This window comes from Dermacentor variabilis, unplaced genomic scaffold, assembly GCF_050947875.1.
Source record: "Dermacentor variabilis isolate Ectoservices unplaced genomic scaffold, ASM5094787v1 scaffold_13, whole genome shotgun sequence".
In the NCBI taxonomy this organism is placed as follows: domain Eukaryota; kingdom Metazoa; phylum Arthropoda; class Arachnida; order Ixodida; family Ixodidae; genus Dermacentor; species Dermacentor variabilis.
Genome location: NW_027460291.1, coordinates 41,097,089 through 41,111,877, shown reverse-complemented (window position 1 = coordinate 41,111,877; position 14,789 = coordinate 41,097,089). Strand labels below are relative to the sequence as shown.

Genomic DNA, 14,789 nt, shown 5'->3' with positions numbered 1-14,789 from the left:
TCAATCGCACATCTTTTCTTTGTTCCTTTTTTCATGCAATCTGTCCTTTTTGCATGTTGAATTGAAGCATCGGCATCATTGCTTGAATAGTATGTTTGTATGAATGTACTTGCATTTTCCCACCCTGCTAAGATCTTGTAAAAGATCCCAGTATCTGTGAATAAATTGTCTGAAGAAATAAATAAGATGGGAGGAGGCAAAAAGAAATAGAAACCTATCGACTCGCGTCTATAGACAGACTCTAGACTATGTATCAACAGAAGAACAAATCTATAGAAAGGCAGAGTCGTCTATAGAGAGACTCTAGACTTTGTGTTAATAGAAGAACAAATCTATAGAAAGGCAGAGTCGTCTATAATGAGTGTGTTGATTTCTATAGAGAGAACTCTTTTTTTTAAGGGATGGTAGTAACGGGAGTAAGGATTTTTTTACGGCACGCCGGCCCCTTCTATAGTGCTGCAACAACATTGAAATCAGTTGATAGGCTGCTTCTTTTATGCGAAAGGCTGGGGACGTCCCTCCACACGTCGAAAGCTGCCGTCTGCGTGGTAGCTTGCGAAACAGTAATCTTTACCGGGAAACGTATGCGGGGGGCTCTACGTGCTTGGTATTGTTGTCAGGAGTGCCTTATACTCAATTAAGTGGTTCGGATGATGTTTGTATACTTGTTCTTTATTGAAACGTTCGCTGTTTGATTTGTTGTGTGCTTGATTTCAAATTATGCATGTACGGTTCGTTTTACTTAGCTGACTAATTAAAGATTCTGCCTTAAGGGGGCACGAAGCATTGCTCCCGGCCCTACACCGCCGCCGCGATCGGCCAGCATTTTTGCTGCCGGATGCGGACACAGAAAATGCAGACGAATTAGAGTTTACCAGATTCGCTGTAATTATGTACGACGATTACGATATTCTCTAATGCGAAATTTGAGCTCAGCAGTATACGAGTTTTCGATTCGCGATATGCTGAGACAAAGAACTTGAGACCGAAATCACCTCACCAAGTGACAGTGGGCCAGCGCCGTCAGCGCCTTCGCAGAGGGAGGGGCAGTATGGGAACGGTGCCATGACGAGCCGCATCGGAATCAGCTGCGGAAGAAGACGACGAAGGAGGCAGCAGTGGCACGAGCACGTTCACGCGGTTGCGCCGAGGGGCGGCGACGCTCTGGCCAGGATTGGCCAACTAAGTGCTGCAGGCTCAGCGTGAGAGCCGCCGTAGCCCAATGGACAAGGCATCGGTATTCTAAACCGAGGATTGCGGGTTCGAGTCCCGCCGGCGTTGCACTTATTTTGCGTTCGGGCATCTCGTTTTTTTCATCTTTAATCGTCATCTGCGCCACTTAAGATTTTTAGTGAAGCAAAGCACAAATAAGAGCAGATGCCGTCTCTTACTTTTGCTACAGCCGAAATGTTGATGAAGCCTTCTACATGGCTCCTTCGGTTCTTATGTGTCCTTTGTACTGGAAGTCTCACATTTTAAAGCTTATTTTTGTACTGAATTTTTGTCATCTGCGTCGCCATGCATATTGTTGAGAGGGATAAAGTAAGCAGCATTCGCATTTTTATGAGACAACAGAGTCAATGATTGAACTGTCTCGTAAAGAAACTTCTATGTAGTTCGCCTTCGGGGAGCTAGCTTTGTTCACCTCAAACGTACATGACGATTCCCGCTTCTTGCAATCTCAGAACCACTCATCTTGTTCGCCGATTCTTGTTGTCGTCGTCGTAGACCTGAGTTTTTGTAGCCCATATCCAAAGCTGAAGATTGGCGATGAATTGCGTGTTTAATTTGGGTGTATAAAAACTAGGGAAATAATAATTTGAACATCGCTACTTTTCTGAAACATTTCTCTGAAAGCGAAAAGAGAGTTGCGAAACACAGCGCAGGCATAGCTTTTTTTCATTCTCATTTTTTTCTGAATACATGTTCGATGTGCACCCCGAAAAGAAACGAGATGAGGCCTGTCGGAAATGCGCTGTGGAAGTTATTTGCAAAGAAAAAGCCCTGAAATTCACCTCACTATATAATTAGGCTGCAGACGAATGCGCTGTTCGTAAATGCTTTTTTGTTAGCCTTTTGTAGTTTTGTGACATTTTTTTCCCCGGCATTTTGGCGTGTTTAAGCAACTCTTCAAACAAAATATTCACCGGCGGTGGACTAGTTGCAATACTAGACGGTGATTACCCACACTGGCTGCTCAACACCAATAGTCCTCTTTATGGCTGCTCAGTATCAACGTAAATCATGGTGCATTTTCATTGTTACCTACATCAACTATGACGCTAAAATCAACAGTCCTGATTGATCGCTTCCCGTAAAACATTCCCTATAGTGGAAGCGATAAAGAGAGCGCGTTATCAAATCATGTAAACGACAAATCTAGACTATGCCCGAGTCGCCTACACTACATGCAGCCGGTTCGCTCTACGAAACGCGCTCACCTAATCATGAGCTATTGACGGAAAACATCCTTGCTAAAACTTAACGTTCAGTGTAGTTGTCGTGTAGTTGATGTGTGACAGACACCAAGGTAGGGGGAGACACCGCACACCGCAGAAACAAGCGTTACGTGCCTGGCGCTGCCGTTGAGAATTGAAAATGACGTGGAAACATGGCGCGCCGCCGTTGCGTGGCACTAAAATCTCGCAAGCTGCCACCCAGGGTGACGAGGGTGCGAGTGCCATTTTCCTTTTCATTACAGGGGCTCTCTCTCTCTTTCTGCGCGCCATGAGCGCGAAATGGGTTGCTTTTCTTTTCCATTTTTTCTGTTTATTTTTCATGGATAAAGGAAAGGCATTGCTGCGTTGTATTACAAACGCTGTGGGCTATCGTATGGAAATGAAACGCACACTTTGATGAGTTCAGTGTTTCCCAAAGCCGTTACAAGGCCCGTCAGTGGCTTGCGTCATTGCCAACGACGATGAGTAATACAATGCATTTCTGGCATATCTTCCAGCGTACTGCCAAGTGGGATACCTGCACACATGTTGGTGCAAGTTTTCTGTTCCAATCATAGCTCAAATAAACCTATACAGTAATTGCGTACGCTTATGCTCGGCCCACAGGAATACCTCCTGCGAAGCACTGGGTGGGTTCAGATGATTTGGCACTTAATTAAATGAGTGAGAAACTGATGACATTATTTAGCCGGATATCAGTCTACGAAAAACCACCCGATATTGCTGACGCAGCAGAGATATGAGGGCAACGTGAAAAGTATCTGAGTATCGGAAGACACACAAGGCGCACAGGACATGTGCGACATCGGTTCATCGCACACTCACAAAGTCTGTGTTGTCAGCTACAAACATTACGAGTCTCTGTGCTGTTAGCTTGATGCCTGTTTCCAATTCGCTTGTAGCTACAATTGGTGTTCATAACATGCGTTAGAAGGATTGGATCGGCGTTTTGTTTTCTTTATTCTACTGCCGCAAAGGTCATGCTTTGACAACAGTGAAGACTGTCTTGGGATTGCCGAGAGCGACTACGTGGCTCATGTCATATGATCAATAAATGCGGAGATATGCACAATGTGTATGCTAAAATCTACGCATAGGCTCAAAAGCAATCTCACCAGTATACAACTCCAGTGGCTAATATCTACCGTATCTCCGTATTATCCACCGGTATGTGCGCTTGTCTACAGCGTACACGGGTTGTGCCGCCGATGAACGACTTTTGTCTGTAGTGAATCTATAGACGGCATGTAAACCTAAAGCAATAGGACTTTTACACTATCGGCTATCTTCTTGTTCGTCTCACGCCTTACCACCGTTGGTATATGGGATGTTCGCTCATGTTGAGTAAAACCTTTGGTGACGTGCCGCTCTATGGCCTTCATCGGTGGTGATATAGGAAACCGTGGAGAATAATTCGAATTGCAAAGCAGTATGCAGGGTGCTTCACCTAAATTGAGCCGAACATTAAAATATACAGACGCTACGTAGCTGGAGAGAACAAAGGTAATGTTTGCCGTCGGTTTCAAGCACTCAGTTTATTTCTTGCTTTCCCCTAATTAGGTCATTTGTCTTAATTGAAAAGTCACAAGGAGAAAATTATAGAGCAATGCGAGAGACTCCCGCTCTTTGTGGCTCAAAATGTGCTACATAAAAGTGTTTTTCTGGGCGTAAAACAAGCTCGCGAATAGGCGCAATGTACGTGCTCGAGCGGCAGTCCCGTGGCAATATATATACATGCAGTGTGTTTCATGGAATACTTTGAAATTCTTTTTATTTTGTAAAGGTCTGTTCTTGTTGACGAGCTGGTCTACTCGCAGGGGCGGATACCACTTGCACTAAAATCTGAAACACAAAATCGACTAATTAACAAGAATCCGGTACTAAACTTTTTAGCTAACTATCTTATGGCCCATATTGCAATTTACAAATTCAAGCAGTGGATTTCGCAAGGCGGATCCACTTGGAACGCATTCTCAGGATGACACCAGTTTCGAAATGTAAATTCCCGAACTTTGCGAAAAAATGCATTGGCGTTCCAGTTACCCCTGTGCTTGAGTGCATGTAATGACGTTTTGTTAACAATTAAATGGTAGTCCTACGTAAAGTGCGGGAGTTTATATATCGAAACTTGTGTCAGCTTGAAAATTCGTTCCAAGTTGTTCCGCCTTGCGAAATCTACTGTTTGCATTTGTAAATTGCAATATGGGCAATCAGATATTTAGCCTAGCCTTAGGAGCTCCACGGCTGGAATTTGCAAATTGCAATATGTGCCATAATGTAAATACATAAAAACTTAATACGTAATTTCTTATTCGTTAGTCGATCTTGAATCTCAATTTTTTGCGCAAGTATTGTCCGCCGCTTCGAGTAGACCAGCTCATGAACTAGGATTGTGATATCTGCAACAGGCAGCTTTTAAACATATTCGAAAGTCTTCGCTGACACACCATGTATGTGGTGTGTGGCGGCGGCGGCGAACAAAGCACGTTGGCTGCGTTGGTGCAGCACAAGAGAATAAACAGCACCTAAGTGAAAACATGTTCTTTCTTAGTGTCAAACTGCTCGGCTGATGTACCGTGTTTTCACGTACGTCGAGTTCATTTCTCTGTGCTATATTGATATATATATATATATATATATATATATATATATATATATATATATATATATATATATATATATATATGTCTGTGTGCGTGTGTGTGTGTGCACGCGAACAAGGTATAGACTCGGGATGGACAAAAAATATACACCTTATCGACTCTTGTCCATAGACACTCTATAGACTAAGAAACAATAAGGAAAAACCGAAACTGCATCGAATTTTTTCTTCAGGTAATCAGTGGGGCGGAGGCATACAAAAGGAAAAAGGATGACAACAATTTTTTCGCTAGGCTGGCTTTAGAATGGGAGTAGACAGAAATGGAAAGCTTATGAACGTTCGTCTATAGACAATTTATAAGCTTGGAGAAGTGAAAAATATTCCAGACAGTCTGTAGACAAATAATGGAAACAATAAAGACGGTGTCAACATTTGTACATAGGGAGTCTATAGAGCAGTACCGGACAAATAGAACAAACAGCTTATCAACGTTCGTCTATAGACAATTTATAAGCTTGGAGAAGTGAAAAATATTCCAGACAGTCTGTAGACAAATAATGGAAACAATAAAGACGGTGTCAACATTTGTACATAGGGAGTCTATAGAGCAGTACCGGACAAATAGAACAAACAGCTTATCAACGTTCGTCTATAGACAATTTATAAGCTTGGAGGAGTGAAAAATATTCGAGACAGTCTACATAGAAACATTGGAAACAATAACTAAATACTGCTTCAACATTTGCCCTAAGGGAGTCTATAGAGCATCATCATCATCATCATCCTAGTTATGCCCACTGCAGGGCAAAGGCCTCTCCCATACTTCTCAAACTACCCCGGTCATGTACTAATTGTGGCCATGTTGTCCCTGCAAACTTCATTTTATCCGCCCACCTAACTTTCTGCCCCTCTCTGCTACGATTCCCTTCCCTTGGGATCCATTCCGTAACTCTTCATGACCATCGGTTATCTTCCCTCCTCATTACGTGTCCTGCCCATGCCCCCATTTCTTTTTCTTGATTTCAACTAAGATATCATTAACTCGCGTTTGTTCCCTCACCCTATCTGCTCTTTTCTTATCCCTTAACGTTAAACCTATCATTCTTCTTTCCATAGCTCGTTGCGTCGCCCTCAATTTAAGTAGAACCCTTTTCGTAAGCATCCAGGTTGCTGCCCCGTACGTGAGTACTGGTAAGACACAGCTCTTATAAACTTTTCTCTTGAGGGATAATGGCAACCTGGTGTTCAAGATCTGAGAATGCCTGCCAAACGCACCCCAGCCCATTCTTACTCTTCTGATTATTTCAGTCTCATGATCCGGATCCGCAGTCACTACCTGTCCTACGTAGATGTATTCCCTTACCACTTCCTGTGCCTGACTACCTATTGTAAACTGCAATAAGTAGTCTATAGAGCAGAAGCGGACAAATAGAACAAAGTGCTTATGAACTTTGGCTATATGCGATCCATAAAGCGGGAGTAGGTAAAAAGAAAAAGAAAGCTTATCGACTTAAGCCTACAGTCTACGAACACAGAATTGCCAAAAATATAGACTGTATCGACATTCGTCCATGGGATATCTATAGAGCCGAAGTAGACAAAAAGAAACAAACACCTAAGCGACTGTTTCTACACACCCTCTACAGTGGAGGGGGCAATGCAGCAGCAGCAGCTTGAGCATATTACCTAAACGCTTCTTCTTGTTTGCACAGCTTCTGGATTTCTCGGCTGGCTATGCCGTTCGTCACAGGCGCATGGCGTGCCCTGCACCGCTCGAACATGTGGTGATTACCGTCAATTCTTCATGGTTCAGCCCTATGGTCCAGGCGTGTGGTGGGCGTGAATTTCCTGCGCACGTTCTTCCTTCTCTGATGATTCTGCGCACTCCCGTGGATGCTCCTAGCCCGGCAACTATTAAAGCAACTCCTAGCGCGGCAACAGTATTAAAGCTCCGTCGTTCCAGCGCCGCGGCAGTGGGCAATGCAGCAGCAGCAGCAGCTTCAGCATGTTGCTCGAACGCTTCTTCTTGCTTGCACAGGTACATTAGGTGAACGACTAGTTCTGTATCCGATCCGATAATCGATTCCTGCTGATGCTTTGCTGCCAAGAGAGTTATTTGCGGAGTAGACTATAGACTGTAAGCAGTGGTGTGACGGCTTTGTAACCTTTCAAAACGAATCTTCTGGCATGTGCCGTTATTGAGTAGGGGTTGTCGCAGCTTTTATCTGTCCAAAGTAACATAAGTGCCTGTATCAATTATGTACTGTCTAAACGGAGTACATTTGAAACAGATATCGCTTATTTAAAAGAGCGCATGCTCATCTTCGAAACTCAACCGAGTACTTTAATGTTATTGCAAAGTGATGTAACTAATCTCAAGAAAGCAGCAACCGATTTGGAATATACGTCTCCGTTTTGGTATGTAAGGCAGATGAAATAGTAAACAGAGGTAGAAGAAACGATGAGATCGTGTACGGCCCAAATTGAGAAGGCGGGGGAATAAACGACAGTCTCTTGAATGTGATCAAGAAAAGGTGTTTTCAAGGAAACACATGGACTTACTATCAATAATATGGAAAGATGTCAACGGCTAGGAAAGAAAAATAAAAGCACGCCCCGTGCTCTTAAGGTTCTCGGACTATCGCGACAAAAGTTCAATGCTGAAAGAGCACAAGAAAGCTGGGAGAACACTTTACATAACAGAGGACATTTCTTTCAAAGTTCGTGAGATAAGAAAAAAATTATGGCAATGCTCACAAGAAGGATGTGATGAAGGCTCCAAAGTTAAAATAGTTTTCTATAAATGCAGCATAGATGGTGAAATGTTTGTCAGTGTTATCTGGAAAACGCAAATGCTGTAAGCTGAAACGATGGAGCAAGGAATGTGATAACCGTTGCCAATCGCCATTCACCATCTTAATCCTTAACTGCTGCAGCGTTGTCAACAAAGTCGAACAGCTTGAAGTTATCCTTCGCTCGCTGGACCCCGATATTTCAGTGTTGACTGAAACCTGGTTATATTATGATATGTATGATAGCCAATTTGTCCCGATAAACTACAGAATATTGGGCAAAGACTAAATATTGCGCAAAGGAGGAGGCGTAGCCATTCTTTTTAAACATGCCCTTCAAATGTTAAGAATGCCCGACACTTCGGAAGTAAAACGCTTTTTCTGCAACTTTTGTATTAACAATGTCAAATACATTCTTGGTGCCGTATACAGGCCCCTAACTCGTCGGTTAGGTACATGTACCCTCACTAAAAAAAGCAGATGGATAAAGCAATGTTAACCCGTGATAGTAACCTGCCGAATGTCGACTGGAGCACATTCCTGTAACGCTCCACCACAAATATTCGTCGTGAAATCATTGATATTGCTATAGCTTTTGGTGGATTACAGGTAGGTAAGCATTTCACTAGAAGCGACAAAGATTCCTATGCAGTTATCTGTCCATCTATTGTAGGTGCAAATATACAAGATGACGTCTCATGTATGGTCACAGACGGCATTTAAGTTCAACAAGCAGTAGTATTGTCGTTGGAATGTTCCCCTCGCAGTAAAAATGGTAAGATTCAGTGTTACCCGAATTTTTCGCCTGCAGATGACGCGTCTGTAATTGATACGCGAGCATTTCATCTGGATAACATTAAATAAAACACTGCCAGCATGTACGATGTGTTGCTTTTATTTAAAGGCATTATATTCAACTGTCTGCCACAGTTTGTTCTAAAGGTTGTGAAGATTGTGGCAGGTCGGAATCCCTGGAACTCTCGCGAGGCCTTGCTCAAGCAACCCAAGCTTAAGCGGATTCAAACTTGCGCAAACCTGAAAACTTGAACAAATAATGAAAGGATCATTGAGGAAGCGTCAAATAATTTAAAAGAAGTGATAATAAATGACAAACGGAATTGCTTTAATGGACATCTTCCTAGTTTTATGAAAACGTCTCCATGGAGTTTCTGGAGGACGATGACTCATTCTTCTTCCCTTTCCGATATGTCCATAATAGGCGGTAATAAGGTCCACGATGAGCAGGTTGTATGTGCTGCATTTAACAATCATTTTAGTTTTCTATTCACAAAGGATGAAGGTTGTCTGCCTTGTTTTTACATGGATGGGCCTTCAATTCCTGATTGTTATTTCTGAGCATGGTATATGTCACTTGCTGTTAAAAATTGCCAAAAAGAAAACCCCTGTTCAGGTGGTATGCCAAATGCCTTCTTAAAACGCTTGGCCAAGCGATATCCTTGAAAATATTGTTTAGTAAATCGCTTCAGGATGGCACGCTTCCGGATGACTCGAAAACAGCACTAATAAAACTCTTACATAAATAAGGAAACAAGAATTGCATAAAAAATATCGACCAATTTCTCTGACTTGGACAACATACAATATTTTCGAACACCTAATCTATAAGCATGTAATCGTTTTTTTTTTTTGATGAGCATTGCGTCTTGACGAACGCTCAACATGAATTTCTGCAGGGCTTTACCACAGACACTCAATTACTAGAATATATTCAAGATTTTGCAAAACAATAAATAGTACAAAAGAAAGCGACGCTATGTTCATGGATTTAAGTAAAGCATTCGACAATGTAACCCACTGCTAATTACCTTACAAATTAAGTTTTTTACTCACAAAAATAAGCTACTAAAATGAGTACAAGCATGTCCAACCAACAGCTCCCCATAAGTTAGGATAAACGACACTTCCTCCAACTTATTACCTGTCGCTTGTGGCGTTCCCCAGGGATCCGTGCTGGGTCCTCTGTTATTCTTGCTTTATATAAATGATATTGGCAGTAATGTATCTGGCAAAATTAAAGTTTACATGGGTGACTGCACACTATACGATGAAATTGCCTTACCGGAAGATCAAGTCATGCTAAATAGCGACTTTGGCAAAATAATTCGAAGATGCCATCAATGGTAAATGTCTGTTAACTATGAAAAGACCGTCTGTGTGATAATAACACGAACGGAAAAGCCCCTTCTCTTTTACTATTTTCCCCGGAACACTTATATTTCTGAGGTATCTCACTATACATATCTCGGCCATACACATATCTCACAATCTCCCCTGCTGAAAGCATATCATACAATAGTTCGTCCTACTTTAAAATATGCAATGATCATTCGGGACCCCTACACAAAAATAAATATAGAAAAATTAGAAAGAATTCAAATGAAAGCTTTCCGATTTATCTACAATTCTTATGGTCCAATTTGTATAACAGTTCTCCTTAAACGTTGTGCCTTCTCTTCGATTAGAGAACGAATCGTGCTTCCCGATTAAAATTCTTTCTTCAGCTAATGAGTGGCCACTATTATACTGATACCTCGCACATCTTAACACCCTTAACTGGTTAAGCTACTCGTCATAAACAGTCTCGAACAGGAAACCCATTAACACTGCATAGCAATTGCTTCAAATGTTCTTATCTTACAAGAACAATAGTTGATTGAAATAAACGTCCTGATGAAGTCATTACACTAAATTCTTTATCCAGTTTTCAGGCGCACAAACATTCTTGGCTCAATCGCACATCTTTTCGTTGTTCCTTTTTTCATGCAATCTGTCCTTTTTGAATGTTGAATTGAAGCATCGGCATCATTGCTTGAATAGTATGTTTGTATGAATGTACTTGCATTTTCCCACCCTGCTAAGATCTTGTAAAAGATCCCAGTATCTGTGAATAAATTGTCTGAAGAAATAAATAAGATGGGAGGAGGCAAAAAGAAATAGAAACCTATCGACTCGCGTCTATAGACAGACTCTAGACTATGTATCAACAGAAGAACAAATCTATAGAAAGGCAGAGTCGTCTATAGAGAGACTCTAGACTTTGTGTTAATAGAAGAACAAATCTATAGAAAGGCAGAGTCGTCTATAAGAAGTGTGTTGATTTCTATAGAGAGAACTCTTTTTTTTTAAGGGATGGTAGTAACGGGAGTAAGGATTTTTTTACGGCACGCCGGCCCCTTCTATAGTGCTGCAACAACATTGAAATCAGTTGATAGGCTGCTTCTTTTATGCGAAAGGCTGGGGACGTCCCTCCACACGTCGAAAGCTGCCGTCTGCGTGGTAGCTTGCGAAACAGTAATCTTTACCGGGAAACGTATGCGGGGGGCTCTACGTGCTTGGTATTGTTGTCAGGAGTGCCTTATACTCAATTAAGTGGTTCGGATGATGTTTGTATACTTGTTCTTTATTGAAACGTTCGCTGTTTGATTTGTTGTGTGCTTGATTTCAAATTATGCATGTACGGTTCGTTTTACTTAGCTGACTAATTAAAGATTCTGCCTTAAGGGGGCACGAAGCATTGCTCCCGGCCCTACACCGCCGCCGCGATCGGCCAACATTTTTGCTGCCGGATGCGGACACAGAAAATGCAGACGAATTAGAGTTTACCAGATTCGCTGTAATTATGTAAGACGATTACGATATTCTCTAATGCGAAATTTGAGCTCAGCAGTATACGAGTTTTCGATTCGCGATATGCTGAGACAAAGAACTTGAGACCGAAATCACCTCACCAAGTGACAGTGGGCCAGCGCCGTCAGCGCCTTCGCAGAGGGAGGGGCAGTATGGGAACGGTGCCATGACGAGCCGCATCGGAATCAGCTGCGGAAGAAGACGACGAAGGAGGCAGCAGTGGCACGAGCACGTTCACGCGGTTGCGCCGAGGGGCGGCGACGCTCTGGCCAGGATTGGCCAACTAAGTGCTGCAGGCTCAGCGTGAGAGCCGCCGTAGCCCAATGGACAAGGCATCGGTATTCTAAACCGAGGATTGCGGGTTCGAGTCCCGCCGGCGTTGCACTTCTTTTGCGTTCGGGCTTCTCGTTTTTTTTCATCTTTAATCGTCATCTGCGCCACTTAAAATTTTTAGTGAAGCAAAGCACAAATAAGAGCAGATGCCGTCTCTTACTTTTGCTACAGCCGAAATGTTGATGAAGCCTTCTACATGGCTCCTTCGGTTCTTATGTGTCCTTTGTACTGGAAGTCTCACATTTTAAAGCTTATTTTTGTACTGAATTTTTGTCATCTGCGTCGCCATGCATATTGTTGAGAGGGATAAAGTAAGCAGCATTCGCATTTTTATGAGACAACAGAGTCAATGATTGAACTGTCTCGTAAAGAAACTTCTATGTAGTTCGCCTTCGGGGAGCTAGCTTTGTTCACCTCAAACATACATGACGATTCCCGCTTCTTGCAATCTCAGAACCACTCATCTTGTTCGCCGATTCTTGTTGTCGTCGTCGTAGACCTGAGTTTTTGTAGCCCATATCCAAAGCTGAAGATTGGCGATGAATTGCGTGTTTAATTTGGGTGTATAAAAACTAGGGAAATAATAATTTGAACATCGCTACTTTTCTGAAACATTTCTCTGAAAGCGAAAAGAGAGTTGCGAAACACAGCGCAGGCATAGCTTTTTTTCATTCTCATTTTTTTCTGAATACATGTTCGATGTGCACCCCGAAAAGAAACGAGATGAGGCCTGTCGGAAATGCGCTGTGGAAGTTATTTGCAAAGAAAAAGCCCTGAAATTCACCTCACTATATAATTAGGCTGCAGACGAATGCGCTGTTCGTAAATGCTTTTTTGTTAGCCTTTTGTAGTTTTGTGGCATTTTTTTCCCCGGCATTTTGGCGTGTTTAAGCAACTCTTCAAACAAAATATTCACCGGCGGTGGACTAGTTGCAATACTAGACGGTGATTACCCACACTGGCTGCTCAACACCAATAGTCCTCTTTATGGCTGCTCAGTATCAACGTAAATCATGGTGCATTTTCATTGTTACCTACATCAACTATGACGCTAAAATCAACAGTCCTGATTGATCGCTTCCCGTAAAACATTCCCTATAGTGTAAGCGATAAAGAGAGCGCGTTATCAAATCATGTAAACGACAAATCTAGACTATGCCCGAGTCGCCTACACTACATGCAGCCGGTTCGCTCTACGAAACGCGCTCACCTAATCATGAGCTATTGACGGAAAACATCCTTGCTAAAACTTAACGTTCAGTGTAGTTGTCGTGTAGTTGACGTGTGACAGACACCAAGGTAGGGGGAGACACCGCACACCGCAGAAACAAGCGTTACGCACCTGGCGCTGCCGTTGAGAATTGAAAATGACGTGGAAACATGGCGCGCCGCCGTTGCTTGCCACTAAAATCCCGCAAGCTGCCACCCAGGGCGACGAGGGTGCGAGTGCCATTTTCCGAAAAGTCCGAGTGCCCTTTTCCTTTTCATTACAGGGGCTCTCTCTCTCTCTGCGCGCCATGAGCGCGAAATCGGTTGCTTTTCTTTTCCATTTTTTCTGTTTATTTTTCATGGATAAAGGAAAGGCATTGCTGCGTTGTATTACAAACGCTGTGGGCTATCGTATGGAAATGAAACGCACACTTTGATGAGTTCAGTGTTTCCCAAAGCCGTTACAAGGCCCGTCAGTGGCTTGCGTCATTGCCAACGACGATGAGTAATACAATGCATTTCTGGCATATCTTCCAGCGTACTGCCAAGTGGGATACCTGCACACATGTTGGTGCAAGTTTTCTGTTCCAATCATAGGTCAAATAAACCTATACAGTAATTGCGTACGCTTATGCTCGGCCCACAGGAATACCTCCTGCGAAGCACTGGGTGGGTTCAGATGATTTGGCACTTAATTAAATGAGTGAGAAACTGATGACATTATTTAGCCGGATATCAGTCTACGAAAAACCACCCGATATTGCTGACGCAGCAGAGATATGAGGGCAACGTGAAAAGTATCTGAGTATCGGAAGACACACAAGGCGCACAGGACATGTGCGACATCGGTTCATCGCACACTCACAAAGTCTGTGTTGTCAGCTACAAACATTACGAGTCTCTGTGCTGTTAGCTTGATGCCTGTTTCCAATTCGCTTGTAGCTAGAATTGGTGTTCATAACATGCGTTAGAAGGATTGGATCGGCGTTTTGTTTTCTTTATTCTACTGCCGCAAAGGTCATGCATTGACAACTGTGAAGACTGTCTTGGGATTGCCGAGAGCGACTACGTGGCTCATGTCATATGATCAATAAATGCGGAGATATGCACAATGTGTATGCTAAAATCTACGCATAGGCTCAAAAGCAATCTCACCAGTATACAACTCCAGTGGCTAATATCTACCGTATCTCCGTATTATCCACCGGTATGTGCGCTTGTCTACAGCGTACACGGGTTGTGCCGCCGATGAACGACTTTTGTCTGTAGTGAATCTATAGACGGCATGTAAACCTAAAGCAATAGGACTTTTACACTATCGGCTATCTTCTTGTTCATCTCACGCCTTACCACCGTTGGTATATGGGATGTTCGCTCATGTTGAGTAAAACCTTTGGTGACGTGCCGCTCTATGGCCTTCATCGGTGGTGATATAGGAAACCGTGGAGAATAATTCGAATTGCAAAGCAGTATGCAGGGTGCTTCACCTAAATTGAGCCGAACATTAAAATATACAGACGCTACGTAGCTGGAGAGAACAAAGGTAATGTTTGCCGTCGGTTTCAAGCACTCAGTTTATTTCTTGCTTTCCCCTAATTAGGTCATTTGTCTTAATTGAAAAGTCACAAGGAGAAAATTATAGAGCAATGCGAGAGACTCCCGCTCTTTGTGGCTCAAAATGTGCTACATAAAAGTGTTTTTCTGGGCGTAAAACAAGCTCGCGAATAGGCGCAATGTACGTGCTCG

General features: G+C 42.9%; 2 non-coding genes across 2 annotated transcripts; both read left to right on the top strand.

The window, feature by feature from the left end:
* Window positions 1–1,208: 1,208 nt before the first annotated feature.
* On the top strand, window positions 1,209–1,283 carry TRNAR-UCU (transfer RNA arginine (anticodon UCU)). Its single transcript has one exon. It is a non-coding gene; the product is annotated as a tRNA-Arg (tRNA).
* Window positions 1,284–11,810: 10,527 nt separating this feature from the next.
* TRNAR-UCU (transfer RNA arginine (anticodon UCU)) lies at window positions 11,811–11,885 on the top strand. The gene has a single exon. It is a non-coding gene; the product is annotated as a tRNA-Arg (tRNA).
* The last annotated feature ends 2,904 nt before the right edge of the window (window positions 11,886–14,789 follow it).